Source organism: Gopherus evgoodei, chromosome 24 (assembly GCF_007399415.2).
Source record: "Gopherus evgoodei ecotype Sinaloan lineage chromosome 24, rGopEvg1_v1.p, whole genome shotgun sequence".
Taxonomy (NCBI): domain Eukaryota; kingdom Metazoa; phylum Chordata; order Testudines; family Testudinidae; genus Gopherus; species Gopherus evgoodei.
The window spans coordinates 12,492,020-12,512,210 of NC_044345.1; the positions used below are offsets into that span (position 1 = coordinate 12,492,020).

The window sequence follows — 20,191 nt, forward strand, 5'->3', positions numbered from 1 at the left end:
TTAGCTGTGGTGAGTAAGAAGTGGCTGTTGTCTGACAGGGCCTGTCCCCCGAGGAGCTGGAACCGCAGCGCCGCCGTCCCCCTCAGCTCCAGGCTGTGGGAAATGCTCATGCCTGGCTGCATGGTCGGATGCTGCTCTGTGCTCTGGAGAGCGTCTGTCCTGCTCTGTCAACCTCCCATCTTCAATGAGTCAGTCTGTTAGGTCCCAAGTGCCCCCTCCAGCCTGGCGCTGAGAGTCTGTGCTGGACATCAGCCTCCCTGCCAGCCCCACATGCAGCAGCAGCGCCAGCCCCCCCCAGCCACCACAAGGGGCACTCAATGCACTTCCTGTGGGGAAATGGTCCTTGGCGTCCCGATCCTAGAGTGAGACCCAGGAGAGAGCAGTGTCTGGGCTCACCTTGGGGGGAGAAAGAGACCTGATGAGCGTTGATCTCCCTCAGTTTCCCCCTGCAATGCTGATCAGTTTATTATCCTGTAATAGTCAGCACTTCCTTCAGGGCTGGCCCTAGAGGGATGCAGGATCCGGAACAAATCCCCCTTTTCTGCACCAGGCCTGCTCCTACTCCATTGCTTCCCCCAATCCCTCACCCTTGTCCCATCTCTTCCTGCCCTGCACCTTCCTGCCCCATTACTATCTCTCCCCCACATCCTCCTGTCCCAGCTCCTCCCTGTCAGCCCCCCAGCACCTCCAGGCAGGCAGACAGGCAGGATCACTGGCAGGCAGGAGGCGCTGAAGGGGAAGAGAAGGAGCTTGTCCGCAAGGCCTGTAGCAGGGGGCAGAGCTGGCTGCCAGTGGGGCGCTGAAAACCTTTTCTTCCCTGTTAGTACTGCAGCCCCATAGCACCCGTGGATTTGCTGACTAGGCTCCTTTTACACTCTCTATAGAGCAGCAACCAGGGTTATGGCTGATCTATGGGACATGGGGCACTAGGTGAGTGGCAGAAGTTTCAGGTGCTGAGAGTTTGCCTGACACCTCAGGGACACAGTGTGAGGTGGTGTCCCAGGCATCTTCATGAAAGGAGAACAGGATTTACTTAGCTCTGGTCTACATTATGAGTTTAGGTCGAATTTAGCAGTGTTATATCGATTTAACCCTGCACCCATCCACATGACTAAGCCATTTTTGTCAACTTAAAGGGCTCTTAAAATCGATTTCTGTACTCCTCCTCAATGAGGGGATTAGCACTGAAATCGACATCGCCGGGTCGAAATTGGGATAGTGTGGACGCAATTTGATGGTATTGGCCTCTGGGAGCTATCCCAGAGTGCTCCATTGTGACTGCTCTGGACAGTGCTCTCAACTCAGATGCACTGGTCAGGTAGACAGGAAAAGCCTCATGAACTTTGAGTTTCATTTCCTGTTTGGCCAGCGTGGCGAGCTGATCAGTACAGGTGACCGTGTGGAGCTCATCAGTAGAGGTGAGGGTGGAGTCCCAGAATCACAAAAGAGCTCCAACATGGACCAAATGGGAGATACTGGATCTGACTGCTGCATGGGGAGATGAATCCGTGCTATCAGAACTCCGCTCTAAAGATGAAATGCCAAAATATTTGACAAAATCTCCAAGGGTATGAAGGACAGAGGCTATAACAGGGACCCACAGCAGCACCGCAGGAAACTTAAGGAGCTCAGGCAAGACTACCAAAACAGGCAAACGGACGCTCTGGGTCAGACCCCCAAACAAGCCGCTTCTATGATGAGCTGCATGCAATTCTAGGGGGTGCCCCCACCACTACCCCACCCCTTTTCATGGACTCCTGCAAGAGGGGAGTCTCACGCAACACGGATGAGAATTTTGGGGATGAGGAAGATGAGGAGGAGGAGAAGGAAGGTAGTGCACAGCAGGAAAGCGGAGGAAGCGCTCTCCCCAACAGCCAGGAACTATTTATCACCCTGGAGACAATACTCGTCCCAGCGTGGGTTCCTGGACCTTGATGGTGAAGAAGGCACCTCTGGTGAGTGTACCTTTGTAAATAAAAGCTACTGGAATGCATTCAAGCAACATCCATTCTTTATGTTTCTGTGTTATCCTCAGGAGAGCGATATCATCCATGGTCACCTGGTTGAAATAGGGAAATTTTATTACAGGGACGTTCAGAGGCAAAATGCAACCTTGTACTGAAAGCACATGTGTTATGCAATGTTAACAGCTTGGTTCACCATGAAAGAGTCTGCCCATTGTTCTTTAAAAATGTGTCTTTTTAAATACTACACTCTCTTTTTTCCCCCCTGCAGCTGCAAACGTTTCAACGCTCCCTCTATCATCTTTGTCCCAGAGGCTAGCACAGATAAGAAGGCAAAAAAACCACACTCTTTTAAAACGGGTTGGGTCACAGAAGCCCCTTTGGGACTGTCACCTGCTGTGCCTGCCTCTGAGTCTGTTTTCCCTGCCAGCTTGGGACTTCAGTACCTAGCCTGTTTGAGCCAGACGTACTTCCCTGCTGCAAACACAGATCCAAGTCTGAACCTCGTCCCCCACAAGCTGCAGGCTTAGCTGAAAACAGCTTAAGAAGTGCTGCCCTCTCCAGCATTGAGCTACCCAGCTCCCAATGGGGTCCAAACCCCAAATCCATCCCTTTTACCCTGTATAAGCTGTAAAATCATGTGACCAGGGCAGCGCCTAGCAGCCTGTGCATCTGCCTGCCAGCGCGAGAGCTTCGTAGGCACTAATCCGGATACTGGAAGCTGGGTGCCATGAGGACTGAAGAGTCAGCAGAGTACTGCAGTGGAAGTGTGCTGGGCCCATAACCCAAAAGTTACTGGATCAAAACCCTTCTCTGCTGTGTGGGTGCTTGTTTCTTAGCCCTTTAGGCCTTCGAGTGAGGCAGTGACTAGCAGAGTGGCGTGAGGTGATGGCCTCCCAGGGAGCTCTCTGGCTGCCTGGGCGGGGTGAGGGCCTCCTGTTCTGGAATGAGGCTGCGGTGCTTCCTGGTCCCTTTTTCCCACCCACACCGGCAGGCGGCTGCTGTGGGAGAGCACAAGGGAGGCTCTCGAAATGCTAGGCAGCGCTGTGTGTCTGTCAGGGAAAGAGCCGAGGCGCCCAACTCGACCTGCCATTGACTCGCATGGCCACGCGTGCCAGTCAGCCGGGGCAGGCCAGGCTGTGGACGTGACTCAGGCTTGGGCAGCATGGCCGCACTTTCTAGACGAGGCATGAGGCAGGCCAAGGAGCTTTGCATAGCCTACAGGGAAGTGGGAGGGAGGCATCTTTGAGCCAGCGTGTCTAGTCATTTTCTCCCTTGCCACTTGGGTGGAGGCTGGAGGGGAGCAAAACTTTCCTGGCTGAAAGTTTTGGTGCTCGTCCTTGAGGATTAAGCCTGAGCCTCCAGCACAGCTGCTGGGAGATGGGTTTCTGAATGGCATCCAGCCCGCCTCTTCAGGGCCACCAGCTGAAAGCACTGAGGCCAAGAGGGGTGGTTTTGAGGTGACAAAAGGGGGGCCTTTGAGGCTCCCAGCAGGTCTTGTGGAGCAAGAGAATAGCATAACTTATGGCTAGCCCCGCGTGGGCTCAAACCACCATCCTTTTGGTTAACAACCAAAAGCACTGACCTCAATGCACCACAGAGACACATATAGCTGAGGCTGTCTTGAGTGCAAAGTCATCGGTGGCTTGCACAGTGCAAGAGTGCACCTGTGAGGTAGGAGGTGGACTGATGCCTAGCAGCGTGAGATCCCAGAAGTTCATAAGGGAGAGAGGAGACTCCTACAGGCCCTTAGTAACAAGGGTTTGGGGTTCACTGAGGCCAGTAAGGGGGTTACCATGTCAGCCCTGTAACCCTGGGTGTCAGGTTGCACGGTGCAGATTTGATCTAGAGCTCGGATATCAACAACCAACAGCAGCCCACAGCCTCCCCTGGGTCTGCCCACCTGGTTCCTCTTCACAGGCCGACCTTACTCCCCCTTCCAGCCTGGATTTGCCCCCTAATCATCCTACTGCCACTCAGAGCCACTAGATGTGGAGGTGCTGAAAGAGGGGAGGGGGTGACTCTAGAGTGGGTTCTTCTCTAAAGATGGCTGGCAGAAAGGTGGTGCTCAGCTCTGTCAGCGACCTGCCCAGTGGCGTCACTGCCAGGGGATGTAAACATTTCTGTAAGGCATATTAAGGAGGCCATTTGGCTTTGAAGCAAATGCAATGAATGTGCATTTATGAGAGGGAATTTCCATTATTTTACTAGTTGTTCATGAGTGGCCTAATGGATAAGGCATAACTTCTGAACCCAGAGATTGTGGGATTCAAGTCCCTCTAGGGTGAAAAGCTACTTTCTTCCTGTATATTGCAAGGAAACCTTGGTCTTCCTTTCAGCAAGGAAGCTGGGAGATGTTTGAGCACAAAGTCCTGGATCTTGGCAATAATCACCAAGGATATTAAAGGTTCAGTCTGGTGACCTAATCAATGCAACCACACCCCCTCATCCCAGGGCAGTCCATCTGAGACCCAGGATCCATGGAGCAACATTCCCCTCCTACCCTGATAGGTGGGCTGTGCAGATGATGGTGGAGGGCAGCAGGAGGGGAGGTTGCACCACACTGCCTGGGCTGTATCTGCACCAAGGATAAAGGGAGGGGGTCATGCAACCTGTGCCTGACATTCCATAGCACCACATTCACTCCAGGAAGAAGTTAAATGCTACACCAAGGGTGGTGAATTCCCATGTGAGCACACAGGGCCCCTGCACACACATCAACTGCAACAAAAAAGACACAAACTGCACACTGAGGAGACAGCTGGTGTTGCTTTTATTTCCAAAGGTACTGACATGTGATCTCGCTTCTTTTATCCACGAGCAAAAACGCAATGGAGGAGAATCTCACATCCCTGAGCTGCCAGGTGACCGTGGCAGGAAGAAAACGCACTGCAATGAAATTTAAAAAACACTCATAAACAATTTAACAATGAGAAGTAATTAAATTAAAAAGTCCAATCAATACACATGCTGGTGGCTTCTTCCCACCTCAGAGAGTGAGGGGCAGGGAGTGTGTGAAAGGCAGGTGGTTATGTCTGAGGGAGCATATTCATATTTCATACAAGTTAAACAAATTATAGCAGCCAGCTACAAAATACTCCACTTGGTAACATCAATACAGAATATATCAATCTACAAGCAATACAGCCATACACAGCTAAGACAGAGTGTCCACTTAATACCAGAGTTCCCTCTGCCAATAGCTGGAAGTGCCTTCACAGTCACTGCTAAACGAAACAACATTGTGCAGAACCAAGAGCAGCCCTGCTGTGCCGTTAGGAAGGCCTGCAGGAAACTCAGCAAATCAATCTATGATTCTGTGCTTCTGCTTAGTAGTTACCAAGTGTGATCAATGAAACGGGGGGGGGGGTAGCTCCCTTGATTGGACACCCAGCCAGCCAGTAGCTATAAAATCCCTCTGAGGCCTTGTCTACACTATGACTTTAGGTTGAATTTAGCAACCTTACCTCGATTTAACCCTAGACTCATGCACACGACAAAGCCCTTTTTTCAACTTAAGGGCTCTTTAAATCGATTTCTTTACTCCACCTCCAATGAGGGGATTAGCACTGAAATCGCCTTGCTGGGTCAAATTTAGGGTAGTGTGGATGCAACTCAACTGGTATTGGCCTCCGGGAGCTATCCCAGAGTGCTCCATTGTGACCGCTCTGGACAGCGCTCTCAACTCAGATGCACTGGCCAGGTAGACAGGAAAAGGCCAGCGAACTTTTGAATTTCATTTCCTGTTTGGCCAGCGTGGTGAGCTGATCAGCACAGGTGACCATGCAGAGCTCATCAGCATGATGTGCACATTGCCGGGGCACATTGCCCGGCCCGTACTTTGTGAGAAGTCTATGACCATGTCTATGTCCTCATCACTGCTTTCACCGCATTGCTGTTGCCTCCTTGCCTGGTTTTGCTTTTGCAGCTTCTGGTTCTGCAGCTGAAAAAAGGCAGGAAACAATTGTCTGCCCTTGCGCTGATGGAGGGAAGGGTGACTGATGGCATGGCTTACAGGGAATTAAAATTAGCGAAAGGGGTGGCTTTGCATTAAGGAGAAACACAAACAACTGTCACACAGAATGGCCCCCTTGAGGATTGAACTCAAAACCCTGGGTTTAGCAGGCTGTTGATTTCACAAAACAAATCAAGTCAATTTCTTGTTTTGATCTATCTAGCTTTTATATCTTTGGCTGAGAGCAAACAGTGCAGTACAACTACTAGCCATTGTCATCTCCTGGCTGCTTGGCAGAAGATGGGAATGATCTGGCTGAGTCACTCCCATGTCTGCCCAGGTGACCCAACTGACCTCCCTGAGATCAGCTAAAAGAGCACCTAGGAGTACAGTAACAATGACTACCAATCATAATGCACTTTCTGCCACCAAAAGCCAATGAGCTGCTGCTCTGTAGCAATGCAGTCCCATGTCTGCCAGAACCCAGGAGACGTACGGTGACGGTGAGCTGAGCGGGCTCCATGCTTGCCGAGGTATGGCATCTGCTCAGGTAACCCAGGAAAAAAGGCATGAAATGATTGTCTGCCATTGCTTTCAAGGAGGGAGGGAGAGGGGAGTCTGATGACATGTACCCAGAATCACCCGTGACAGTGATTCTCAACCCGGAATCCCAATGGGTGGCGCAGACTGTAAGAACTGTGGGATAGCTACGCACAGCTATCCACATTGCAATGCTCTGGAAGTCGACGCTGGCTTTGGTACTGTGGACGCAGTCCACCGACTTAATGCACTTTGAGCACTTTGTGTTGGGACACACACAACGAACTGTATAAAAACAATTTCTAAAAAAATGACTTGTATAAACGTGACCTAATTTCATAGTGTCGATATACCCCTAGACACTTGATCACAGCCTTGGATTGGCTAAAAAAGCTACTTATACTTTGGACTGATCTACACTGAGGGAGACAGAGTCAATGTAAGATACACAACTTCAGCTATAGGAATAGTGTAGCTAAACTTGCTATATCTTATTTTGATTTATCTTCTGTCTTCACAACACAGGATTGATAACTGTGGTTTCCCCATTCACTTTACTTCACCCTCTTATTCTAGCAAAGTTCTAGAGTCAACAGAAACATATTTGGGAATAGATTTTTTGACAAGACACAATAAACCAAAACCTAATAAACCAATTATTACCTACTAAGCCAGTGGGAATATATCCTTTGATCTAATCTCTAAAAAGGCAAAAAGCAATGCTGACAGCCTTGGATGTTACACAAGCCCCTCTGCCCCCACCGCTTTCTACCTCCCATGACGAGCTCCCAGAGCATGCACCAAACACCATTCACATGACTTTGAGAACTAGGTAACTAACTGAGGAATCACTTCCCTGAAATGACTCCAGTAGAGGAATTCAAAGCAAGAACCATTAACACAGAATTCTGTTCAAAGACAGAGACGTCTTTCAGCTCTCCTTCCTCTCGCTGGTTCCTCTCATTCCTTCTGTTCAAAGACAGTTCCCTGTACACTCCTAGTTTGCACAAACCTACTCACTGACCTGTGACTAGCAGTCTCTCACTGTTAACTCTTACAGCAAACCAGGGCAAAGAAAGCCTATGCAAGTGCTAAGCCCCAATGCTCTTTTCTGCTCCTTTCCCACAGAACTACCTCAAAGGTACAGTCAATGGCATCAAATCAATTCCTTGCCATGGTAAGGTCCTCGGGCATTGGTGAACCCCAGTCCCTCCGAGGTGATCGGCTGATTCCTTCCAGCCTTCAACTCTAGGAATGTGACTCAAAGGGCCCTGACTTTCCTTCCTCGTAGGGGCACAACATTTACAGAGATCTTTTCTCTAAGTTAAAACGGTGGCGTTTTCCCAATGGGAAAGGGATGGAAAATTTCTCTTCTGTGGGGAGACGAGGGAAAGAACGATCCAAACCATGCAATTAATGCTGGAAGGTATACCAAGGAGAGCAATTTAAGAACCGACACAGAATAGACTAAGAAAGCAGCTGTTTAACTGACCTACAAAGAATGAGAAAGTAAAATCTGCAAGAGCAGCCTTTCAACTCAGAGGCCTAATAATAAGATGTAACTAATAACTGACCAAAAATTTACAAATGACTCAAAACCATACTCAGTACAAACCAAACGGAACACAGACAACACCACTTTTCTTCGCTGCTCTTCAGCCATGATATTCTCCCCATAGGGAGGTCCACCAGTTCCTAGAGGTTCAGTGCGACAATAACAGGGCTATGTGCGCACTGGGTGGAGGAAGCTGCTACTCCATGTCCCTAGTTCCAAAAATCAGTTTAATAGCTAGTCCTGAGATAGAGGAAGTATCTGTTATTAAAGTGATAAGAACAGATTTAACATTTGATTCCAGCCAATGTTAAAATGATCTAATATACAGGTTAATAAAAACATTTCTAGTCCTCTGCATAGAATGCTTAAATTATGCAAAAATAGCAAGTTTGGTTTAAAAAGTCATAAAAGACACGTCATTCTGAATCTGACACTTGGTGAAATCTAAGTCGAGAGCACACAACTGATTTGGGGGTTGTGCCCTGCTTCTTAACAGGCTGCCCTGAGGTTGCCACTCACAGTCACGAGCTACTCCAGACAGCTCGAGCCCTCTCATGGATCAGTAACTGGTTAGCAGATAGGAAAGAAAAAATAGGAATAGTCTGTTTTTGCAACGAAAAGGGGTAAATAGCAGGCTTCCAAAGTATGAGACGAGACTACAGACATTAGGGCTGGTCAGTTTAGACAAGAAATGACTAAGGAGAGATACCATACAGCACCAGGTTCTCAAGCAGGTGTCTGCCAAAAGAAACCCTGGCTTGATCCACCTCCACAGGCCACCAAGCCTGCCTGCCTGGTTGGAAAGAGAGTGGGGTAGAGAAAGGGCCCAACAAAAAATTGCAGCATCGCTGTAGAAGAGAGAGATCTTCCCCTGCCATCAATAAGGATTGTATCATAGCCACTGACTCCCAGAACAGAAATAGCAAAAGTCCAACTAGAATTCTGCTTTCTTTTCACAACAAGAGATAACAACCTCACAAAACTGAGTAAAAACTCACAAATATCACTCTCCAAGAAATTCTTCAACTTTAAAAAAAAAAGAAGGAAGAAATAGAGGAAACAAAGATTTTATAAAATCTGAAACAAACCCAAAAACTGCTGCAGAGTCACTGCCAGGGAAAACACACGATATGCTACAGGCAGAGTGACTACACTGACTGCCCACTAAGCCTCTCGCTTTTAGAGAAAATTTAATTGAACTAATTTAAATCCCGAGTGTGATCATTGGAACCAGGGACACTGGAAGCAAAACCAGCACCTGGACCAATGACTCGCTCTGCTGCACGCAATGCACCAGGGGTATGGAAATTGGAGTCCCTGGCCGGACCCCAGGGCTCAAAGGAGTCTTTTCTCAGGGACGGCAGGTGAGGGGGCAGAATTGCTCTCCTGAGACAGTCCCGCTGATGCCCAGGCACATGGCGAAGGGAGCTGGGCGGAAAGCCAGAGGACAATCTCCCACTGCTGTGTTAGCAGGCTAAAAATCAGAGGAAACGCCCACACCTGGTAGGAATGGATGTTTGTTTGTGTGTGTTGTGGGGTGTCTCACCTTGGCTGAGTTCCTTCCTGCTGTCCCTGGTGTGTAAAGACAGAGGCAAGTTTGAATGTCTTTGAATTGTTGTTAGTGCTGAAGTTGTTGGCCCTAGGTTTAAGTGGCTACACCTGTGTGATGGTACAGTTTGGTCCTGATGTGTAAAAGGCTGCTGTGTGGGGGGTGTTCTGCAGTGAGGTAGCAAAGGTTAGTTGCTGAGGTGGTGCATGCACCCTGAAATTTGTGCACCCCATCTCCAAGTCTCAGAGTCTAGAATTTGCATAAACCCACCCACTGAGCTGTGACAAAGAAATTCACCCTGCTAACTCTTAGAGGAAAACAGGGCAAAGAAAGTGTATGCAAACGCTAGACCGCAGCCCCAATGCTCTTTTTGGTTCCTTCCCACAGAACGTTCACTCCATAGCAGTCGAGTTCCTTTCTGTTTCTTGTCTAAGCACTGCATGCATGTGCTATACCGGACCCTGAGCTGATTGTGCTCAACACAGGCTGGCCTGTACCTGTCTCTGTGGTGCAATGGCCTAGTGCATTGGGTTGTTAAGTGGAAGGATGGTGGTTCAAGCCCACCCAGGGACAGCAGAAAGGCCATTCTACTTCCTTGCTTCCCTGAAAGCTGCTGGGAGCCTTAAGGTCCTGTTTTGCTGCCTCAGTGCTTTCAGCTGGTGGGTGTTTGCCATTCAGAAACCCATCTCCTGGCAGCTGTGCTGGAGGCTCTGGCTTAATCCTCAAGGTCAAGTGCAAACCTTCTGCTGGGATTGTTTCGCTCCCTTCTTGCCTCTGCCCAAGCTGCAAGAGAGAAGTGGACAAGACATGCTGGCTCAAGACACTTCCCTGTAGGCTGCGCCTCATGCCTTGTCAGGAAAGCGCAGCCATGCTGTCCAAGCCTGAGACATGTCTGCAGCCTGGCCTGCACCAGCTGACAGCGCGCAGAGCCATGAGTCACTGGCAGGTGGAGGCAGGAACCTCTGCTCTTTCCCCTGACAGCCGCACACAGCACTGCCTGGCATCCTGAGATCCTCCCTCTTGTTCTTCTGCAGCAGCTGCCTGCCAGTGTGGTGGGAAAAGGGGACCAGTGCAGCCTCATCGCAGGACAGGAGGCCCTCACCATGCCCAGGCCTGTCTCTTGCCCATTGAACCGGCTGGACCAAATACCTGTATCCACTGGGCATCTGTCACCCAGCATGAGGGAGAAAAACCTCACTCTAGTTCATCGTGAGAGAGGGACCAAGCACATTGAGCTCCAGGGCTTTGCAGCAAACCAACCTATGTGCAGAGGTCCCACGGAGTTTTGAACTCAGATTGCAAGATTCAGAGACCTAAGTGCTGCCCATTACACCACAGGACCTGCTGCTAGTTTGCTTTCTAGACTCCTGTGACTCTCAGGTGGCTGGTTTGCACTCTGCACTTATTGCTTCCCGCCAGCAGCTTCCTCTCTCGGGACTCTCTCTCCTCCTCCAGCGACTGTGGTCCTGTACTATCAGATTGGTGAGGTCCTGCCCTGAGTCCTAGCATCCCTCTGCTTTGTCTCCATTCCCTGCAGTCCACAAAAATGTCAGGGGAGGCCGCCTCTCCCTTCACTCGGTGCTCCCGCTCAAATAAACCACTACAGCCTCATCTCCTGGAACTCGGCCAGCTGTCGCTTGATCCGGTTGTACAGTTACACGCTGACTGGCTCCCCGGTCTGGATGGTCTTGTGGAAATCCCACAGGTGACGCTGGGGAAGGGGTGGAGTAAGGGCAGGGCCTTGGGAGGAAGGGGGGATTTGTCCCAGACCTTCTACCCCTCTAGGGCTGGCCCTGAAGGGAAGCACTGACTATCACAATGACAATAAACTGACCAGCCTTGCGGGGGAGACAGAGGGAGATCTGCACTCATCAGGTCTCTTCTCTCCCCCATGGTGAGCCAGACACTGCTCTCTCCTGGCGCTCATTCTAGCAGCTGGACGCCAAGGAGCCATTTCCCCACAGAAAGTGCATTGAGTGCCCCTGTGGTGTTGAGGGGGCTGGTGCCGCTGCTGGCTCGGGGTTGGCAGGGGGGTTGATGTTGCACAGACTCTCAGCTGCCAAGCCGGAGGGAGCACTTGGGACCTTACCAGGCTAGCTCAAGGAAGACAGGGGATTGACAGAGCAATACAGATGCTCTCCAGAGCACGGAGCAGCAGCCGCCCATGCAGCCAGGCAATGAGCATTTCCCACAGCCTCGAGCTGAAGGGGAGGTTTGCAGCAGCTGTTCCAGCTCCTCAAGGACAGGCCCTGTCAGACAACAGCCACTTCTTACTCACCACAGCTAAGGGCGGCGGGTTCCTCCAGTGGGGGTGTGGAGCAGCTGTTCATTTTCCTGTTCGAACTCCTCTGCAATGTGAAAAATCAGGGAGGGGAGGCAGAACCCCACTTCCCTCCCAAAATGACACCCAGTGGAGGAAGCCAGGACAACAGGGTGGGGTGGCAAGTGGTGGCCAGACTCTCACCACCAGGGTCCAGTCTAGCTCAGGGTCTAGCTCAACTCCTCCCCCGCACCACTTGCCCCCAGTCTCCTTCTGCCACCAGGTCAACCCGGAACTCAGGCAGGAACCGGGTGAGGCAGCAAGTCAAGCTGAGCAAGGGCAGGCCAAAGTGAGTTTTGTCTTCATGGGCCACTCACAATGACGTCCTTTTTGTTTGCAACTGCTGCAAAAACATCCCCGACGGAGAAGCAACAGGCCAAAACTTTCCCAGACAGTTGCCAAAGTAGCTCAGTTGGGAGAGCATTAGACTGAAAATCTAAAGGTCCCTGGTTCAATCTCAGGCTTTTGCAGGCCCTTTCATTCCTCTTTGTGCAGTGGCAGCATGTTTTCTGGGAGCATAGCAGTGCCTGCAGCCCAGATGAGTTCCTGATCTTGTGCTCTGCAGTAGGAAAACATAGAATGGGCTTCTGCCCCTAGTTGGCCCACCTGACCTTTACCAACATGGCAGGAAGTGAGTGAGACAGGGTGGCCCTCAGGAATGGTGCCAGAGGGCTGCTGGGCAGGGATTAGAGATGAAAACTCCTCTGTGCAACTGAGCAAGGGCAGTACCAGGGAAGGGGCATCTGTAAAAGTGGCCATGTGAAGGTGCAGGGATTTGGGGGCCCAGGTGAAGGTGCTTAATGTTCAGTGCCTGGAGCAGCTGGACTTGGACATGATGGGTGTTCAGGAAATGCACATTAACAGCTCTAGAATAGCTCAATAGGCAGAGGGTGATAGGAGAAAGGGCTCATTTCTCTAGTCCTCCTGGCCAGGGAAGAAGGATGGGATTGAAGTCTTGTTCTTCACATTCACAGTACAAGTACAGAAGGTTCTGGAGGGCAATACTGGTAGATTTTGTGCTCCATGACACTGGTTACTGTTATATTAGTGTTTATGGTCCCCCAGTTAAGGCATGAAAGGAAAGTTCTGCGGAAGGAACTGGCTCCCTTCTTCTGGACCGCACGGTGTTTGGGCGGGATTTCAATTGTTGAAGCTGGCCCTGAGGACTGTCGGTCCTGTTTTCCTGACCATCAGAAACTCTTCTATGATGAGCACTACCTGGCGCAGGTCTGTAGTGAGGTTGGCTTAGAAGATGTGTTTCTCCATAGTGGAACCAGTGGAGGGCGGGTGGTAGCCTCCTATTCCTCTGACCCGAGTTCACACTAGTCCCAAAGGGGATACACCTTTCTGCGGCAACAGGCCAGGAGTTGCGTTGTCCGGATTTACGTGAAAGAGCATGTTCACAGCCCAGTGCAGGGTGGTGCTAATGGACTGTTTGGATCACACAGCTCTCACCATGTGCTCAATGTGGGCAATTCCCTGACCAATAGCAGAGAATATTGGAAGCTGAACATCCAGAACTTGCAAGATAAAGGAGCAGGGGGAGCGAGGCCTGGCGGTGTTGGCAGAATGGGAAAGCATCAGAGAATTCTATGACAACCAGGGGGATTGGAAGGAGTCGGTGAGGCAGGAGGGAAGAATTGGAGGCTTTGTTCTGGTGGTCGGGCAAACACCACAACATTAAAGAAACCAATGGTGCCAAGTCCTGCAGTGTCACCTGTGGGATTTCCAGAAGCCTATCCAGGCTGCAGAGCCAGTCAGTGTGTGACTGTATGACCGGATCAAGCGACAGCTGGCTCGAGTTCCAGGAGATGAGGCTGTAGTGGTTTATTTGAGCGGGAGCACCGAGTGAAGGGAGGGGCGGCCTCCCCTGACATTTTTGTGGACTGCAGGGAATGGAGACAAAGCAGAGGGATGCTGGGACTCAGGGCAGGACCCCACTGATCTGATGGTGCAGGACTACAGCCGCTGGAGGAGGAGAGAGAGAGTCCCGCGAGAGGAAGCCGCTGGTGGGAAGCAATAAATGCAGAGTGGAAGCCAGCCAGCCGAGAGGCATAGAGGTCTAAAAACTAAACTAGTAGCAGGTTCCATGGTGTAATGGGCAGCGCTCAGGACTTTGAATCCTTGAATCAGAGTTCAAGTCTCAGTGAAACCTCTGGGAGATATGTTGGTTCGCTGCAAAACCTTGGAGCTCAACATGCTTGCGTAGCCTCTTGCTGGCTGAACTAGAATGATGTTTTTTTTTCTCCTCCTCCTGGATCACTGATGCCCATTGGTCTTTGGTCCAACTGGCTGGTATAGGGTTGGGTCCTAGAACTTAACAGTCTGGATAGAGATTCCTGCGGGTTGACCTGATTGTTGGGTTTCTTGCTGTTTCACTCGATGTCCACAACTTTGGTCCCTGTAGCTGCAGCTCCTCCTCTTGCCTTCATGGCATTTAAAGGAAGGAGTGCCAGGGCCAGGCTTCCCAGGCTGGAGCCCAGCACACCTCTTCTTCTCTGGGCACCTAGAGCAGAGGCAGCAGGTGCTGACAGCTCCAAGGGAAGGCTTAAAAGCCACACAACAACCGAGGTCTGGGCAAGAGGAGGGCAGGACCATGCCTATGTGTGGCCTTCAGACAGGCACAAAAACACTCAGCCAGCCTGCTCCCTGCCATGCCAACCACCCACTGAAGGCCATCTGCAGATGCTCTGTGGCCATTATCAGAAATGGTAGAAAGCAGGGCCAACCCCCCTGGTGAGGCCTCCTACCGTTCCCACTCAAGGTGCTCACTTTTGCAGTGGGGCAGGAGATTTTACCCCAAGAGGCTTTTCCCCAGCTGGCGAGAAGCAGAGAAACACCCAGGCTCCCAAGGCGCTATGCAGTGACCCCGTCAAGCACAGGGACTGGCGCTCATTTGGAAGAGGGAAACTGCTCCACACGCTGGCCTGGGCAGCCGCCCATTTTCTTTGGCAAGTCAGGAAGGCCAAAGGCTAGACTGGAAGCACCGGGGGCTCCTGCCCCAGCCTTTGTGACACCCAACCCCCAACCCGGGGCTCTAGCTGCAGCCAGAGCATTGGCCTGAGCAGCCCAGAAGAGGTTCCAGCTCTGAAGGGAGCAGGACTTTCAGCACAATGGTAAAAGTGCACAAGCACAACCACAAAGGGACTCGAACTCTCAATCACCTGATCCGAAGTCCTTTAGGCCACATAGAAAAAGGCCCTCCAAGCACTTCTTTGGAAAAGGGAGGCACTGATGCATCAAACGAAGTGGGGATTCACCCACGAAAGCTCATGCTCCAATACTAACAATGCTGTTAGTCTATAAGGTGCCACACGACTCTTTGCTGCTTTTGCAGACACTATGTTTCTCAGGTCAGCTACTGAGTGGGGCCGAGACTCTCTGGGCACAAGAAGTCGAGTTCCCAGTGAGATGTGAGACTTAATTCTCTGGAGCCGGGTGCAGGGCTTTGGCAGGGAGGCTCAGGCATGGGGCATTGTGATGCAGCGGATGGACCGGCTGTCTAGGTGCGGAGATTTAATCTAACTGAGGAGGAGGAGGAGGAATCCTGCTGATAGGCAGTGTCCAGGGCCGGTGCAAACACTAGACGAACTAGTCAGCGGCCTAGGGTGCCAAGTGGTTGGGGGCACCAAAAAGTGTACTCAGGGGAGCAATCTCTTGGGCCTCTAACCCTAGTTCCAGGGGCCCTAATCGTGGGACCCCTAACTGTAGCTGCAGGGGCTCGACCCCTGGGGCCCGAAACCCTATTCCTGGGGCCCCATCCCCGGGTCCCCTAACCCAGCTGCAGGGGCCTTACCCATGGGGACCCTAATCCTAGCTCCAGGGTCCCTACCCATGTGACCTCTAACACTCGATCCATAGGCCCTACCTGTGGGACCCCTAACCATAGCTCCAGGGGCCCTACCCCTGAGGCCACTAAACCTAGCTCCAGGGGTCCCACCCCAGGACCCCAACCCTTGCTCCAGGGCCCCATCCCTGGGGCTCCTAACCCTAGCTCCAGGGCATCAACCCATAAGCCTAGGACCCTTAAGCCTAGCTCCAGAGGCCCTGCCTGCGAGGCCTTTAGCCCTAGCTCCAGGGGCCCCACCCCTCGATACCTTAACACTAGCTCCAGGGGCCACACCCCTGGGAACCTTAGCCCTAGCTCTAGGGGCCCTACTCCTTGAACCTCTAACCCTAGCTTCAGGGACCCTACCTGTGGGGCTCTTTACCCCAGCTCCAGGAGCCCGTCCCATGGGGCCCTGAACCCTAGCTCTGGGGGCACTACGTGGGGCCCCTAACCTCCAGAGGCCATACCCATGGGGCCTTTTACCCTAGCTCCAGGGCTCCACACCTGGAAACCCTAACTCCAGTTCCAAGGGCCGCACCACTGGGACCTCTAACCCTAGCTCCAGGAACCTCACCCCTGGGGCCTCTAACCCTACCTCCAGGGGCCCAACCTGTGGGGCCCCTAACCCTAGCTCCAGAGACCTTTCTTGTGGGACCACTAACCCTAGCTCCAGGGGCCTTATCAGTGGGGCCCCTAACCCAAGCTCCAGAGGCCCTACCGGTGGGAGCCCTGACCCTTGCTCAAGGGTCCCTCCCTTTGGGGCCTCTAACCCAAGATCCAGGGGCCTGATCTGTTGGGCCCTTTACCCTTGCTCCACAGGACTCACTCCTGGAAAGCCTAACCCTTGGTCCAGGAGCCCTACCCGTGGGGCCTCTAACGCTTACTCAAGGAGCCCTACCCCTGGGACCCCTAACCATAGCTACAGGGGCCATACCCGTGTGGCCTCTAACCCTAGCTCCAGGGTCCTGACCCGGGGGGCCCCTAACCCTAGCTCAAGGGGCTCTACTTGGGGGACCCCTAACCTTAGTTCCAGAGGCCCTACCCCTGAGACCCCTAAACCTAGCTCCAGGGGCCCTACCCGTGGAACCTCTAACTGTAACTCAAGAGGCCCTACCCATAGGACCCCTAACCCTAGCTCCAAGGGCCCTATCCATGGAATCCCTAACCATAGCTAAAGCGTCCCTAGCCCTGGGACTGCTAACTCTAGCTCCAGCGGCACTACACCTGCAATCCCTATCCCTCGCCCCAGGGGCCCCAACCCTGGGAATGCTAACCCTAGCTCCAGGGTCCCTACCACTGGGAACCCTTACCCTACCTCCAGGAGCCCAACCCCTGGGACCGCTAACTCTAGCTCCAAGGGCACTACCGTTGGGCCCCTCACCCTAGCTCCAGTGGCCCCACACCTGGGAACCCTAAACCTAGCTCCAGGGGCCACAACCCTGGGGCCCCTAACCCTACCTAAAGAGGCCTAACTCGTGGATGCCCTAACCCTAGGTCCAGGGGCCCTACCCCGTGGCCCCTAAACCTAGCTTCAGTGGCCCTACTCGTGTTACCCCTGGGACCCCTAACCTCATCTCTGGGGCTCCAAACCCTAGCTCCAGGGGCCCTACCCGTGGGGCCCCTCACTCTAGCTACAGGGGCTCGACCCCTGGAAACCCTAACACTAGCTCCAGGGGTCCCACCCCTGGGAACCTAATGCTAGCTCCAGGGGCCCTACTCCTTGGTCCCCTAACCCTAGCTGCAGGGACCCTACCCATGGGGACCTTATCCTAGGTGCAGGGACCCTATCATGGGGCCAGTAAACCTAGCTCCAAGGACCCATTGTGTGGGGGCACTAACCCTAGCTCCAATGGCCTTTCCCGTGGGACCTCTAACCCTGTATCCAGGGGCCCTAACCCTGGGGCCCCGAGCTCCAGTTCGAGGGGCCCTGCAGGTGAGGCCCTTAACCCTAGTTTGAGGGCCTCTACCAGTGGAAAACCTAAACCTAGTTTCAGTTGCCCTACCGGTCGGGTCCCTACCCCTAGCTCCAGGGGAGCTACCCTTAGGGCCCATAATCCTAGCACCAGTGGCCCTTCTCGTTGGACCACTAAACATATATCCAGGGACTCTATCCCTGGGGCCCCTAACCGTAGCTAAAGGGTCCCTGCCCATGGGGCCCCTAACCCTAGCTCCAGAGGCCCTAGCCGTGGGATCCCTAACGATAGCTCATGGAATCCTATCCGTCAGGGTCCTAATCCTAGCTCCAGAGGCCCTAACCGTGGAACCCCAAACTTTAGCTTCGGGGCCCTGTTCTTGGGGCCCCTAACCCAAGCTCCTGGGGCCCTTCCTGTGGTGCCCTTTTACCTAGCTCCAGGGGTTCCACCCCTGGAACCCCTAACCCTAGCTCCAGGGGCCCTTACCACTTGTTCCCCTAACCCTATCTCCAGGAACCTTACCCATGGGGCCCCTAACCCCAGGACCAGGTGCCCTACCCGTGGGCCCCTTTACCCTAACTCCAGGGGCCCCACCCCTGGAAAATCTAACCCCCTGGGGACCCTAAACTTAGCTCCAGGGGTCCTTCCCCTGAGGCCCCTAATTCTAGCTCAAAGGGAACTTCACATGTTGTCAAAAACCTTAGCTCCAGGGGTCGTACCCCTGGGACCCCTAAGCCTAGCTCCAGGTGCCCTACCCGTGGGGCCCCTAGCATTTGCTCCAGGTTCCCTGCCTGTGGGTCCCCTAACCATAGCTCCAGGGGCTCTACCTGTGGGACCCCTTAACCTAGTTCCAGGAGCCCTCCCCGTGGTGCCCCTAAATATAGCTCCAGGGGCCTTACCCGTGAGGCTCCTATCCCTAGTTGCAGCAGCCCTACACCTGGGGCCCCTTACTTTAGTTACAGAGGCCCTACCCGTGGTACTCCTAACACTAGCTCCAGGGCCCTTACCCGTGGTGCCCCTATCACTAGATGCAGGAGCCCTACCCCTGGGACCCCTTACCCTAGTTCCAGTGGCCCTACCTGTAGGGCCCCAACCCGATTTCCAAGGTCCCTTCACCTGGGGCCCCTAACCCTAGCTCCAGGTGCCTGCACCTGGAGCCCCTAATCCTAGCTCCGGAGGCCCTACCAGTGTGGCCCTTAACCCTAGCTCCAGGGACCCTACCCGTGGGGCCCTTAACATTAGCTCCAGGGGCCCAACCCCTGGAAACCCTAGCTCTACCCGTGGGCCTCCTATCCCTAGCTTCAAGTGCCCTACCCATTGGGCCATTAACCCTAGCACCAGGATCCCTACCCATGTGGCCCCTATCCCTATGTCCAGGGGCCCTAACCGTGGGGCCCCTAACCCTAGCTCCAGGATCCCTACCCCTGGGGCCCCTACCCATAGCTCCTGGGGCTATACCCATGGGGTCCCTAATCCTGGCTCCAGGGACCCTACAGGTGGGGCTAATAACCCTAGCTCAAGGGGCCCTACACCTGGGTCCCCTAATCCTAGCTACAGGTACCCTGCCCATAGGTCACCTAAACCTAGCTACAGGGGTTTTACCCGTGTGACACCTAACCCTAGTTCCAGGGGCCCTTCGCGTTGTGCCCTGAACCCGAGCTACAGGAGCCCCACCCCTGGGACCCCTAACCCTTGCTCCAGGAGCCCCACTCCTGGGACACCTAACCCTAGCTCCAGGGTCCTTAATCATGGGGTCCCTAACCATAGCTCCAGAGGCCCTACCCATTGGACCCCTAACCCTAGCTCCAGGGTCCCTACCCCTGGGGCCCCTAATCTAGCTTCAGGGGCTCCACCCCTGGGACTCCAAACTCTAGCTCAAGGGGGCCTCATCTCTGGGACTGCTAATACTAGCTCAAGGAGCAATGCCCTTTTGGCCCCTAACCCTAGCTACAGGGGCCCCGTCCCTGGGACCTCTAACCCTAGTTCCAGGGTTCCTACCCATTATGCCCCTAACCCTAGCTCCAGGGGCTCTACCCCTGGGATCCCTAACTCTAGCTCCAGGGTCCCTACTTGTGGGGCCCCTATCCCTAGCTCCTGATGCCCTACCCGTAGGTCACCTAAACCTTGCTCCAGGGCCCCATCACCTAGGGCTCATAAACCTAGCTCCAGGGACCCCATGCCTGCAGCCCCTAACCCTAACTCCAGGGGCCCAAAGTGTGGGGCCCCTAACCGTGGCTCCAATGGCCCTACACATCAGTCCCCGAACCCAAGCTCCTGGGGTCCTACCCATGTGACCCCTAACCCTAGCTCCAGGGGCCCTACCCGTGGGGTCCCTAACCCTAGCTCCAGAGGCCCCACTCCTGTGACAACTAACCCTAACTCCAGGATCCCCATCCCTGGGGTCTCTAACCATAGCTCTAGGGGCCCTACTCATGGGGCCCCTTACCCTAGCTACAGGAGCCCTACCCATGGGGCCTGTAACTCTGGCTCCAGGGGCCCTACACGTGGCGCCTATTACTCTTGCTCCAGGGGCCCAACACCTGGGACCCCTAACCCTAGCTACAGG

The 20,191-nt window shown here is 53.3% G+C and overlaps 2 non-coding genes across 2 annotated transcripts; one reads left to right on the forward strand and one right to left on the reverse strand.

Annotated features, from left to right (window-relative positions):
- Positions 1–8,137: 8,137 nt before the first annotated feature.
- On the reverse strand, positions 8,138–8,331 carry LOC115639631. Its single transcript, XR_003997716.1, has one exon. It is a non-coding gene; the product is annotated as a U2 spliceosomal RNA (small nuclear RNA).
- Positions 8,332–12,280: 3,949 nt separating this feature from the next.
- Positions 12,281–12,353, forward strand: TRNAF-GAA. Its single transcript has one exon. It is a non-coding gene; the product is annotated as a tRNA-Phe (tRNA).
- Positions 12,354–20,191: the final 7,838 nt, after the last annotated feature.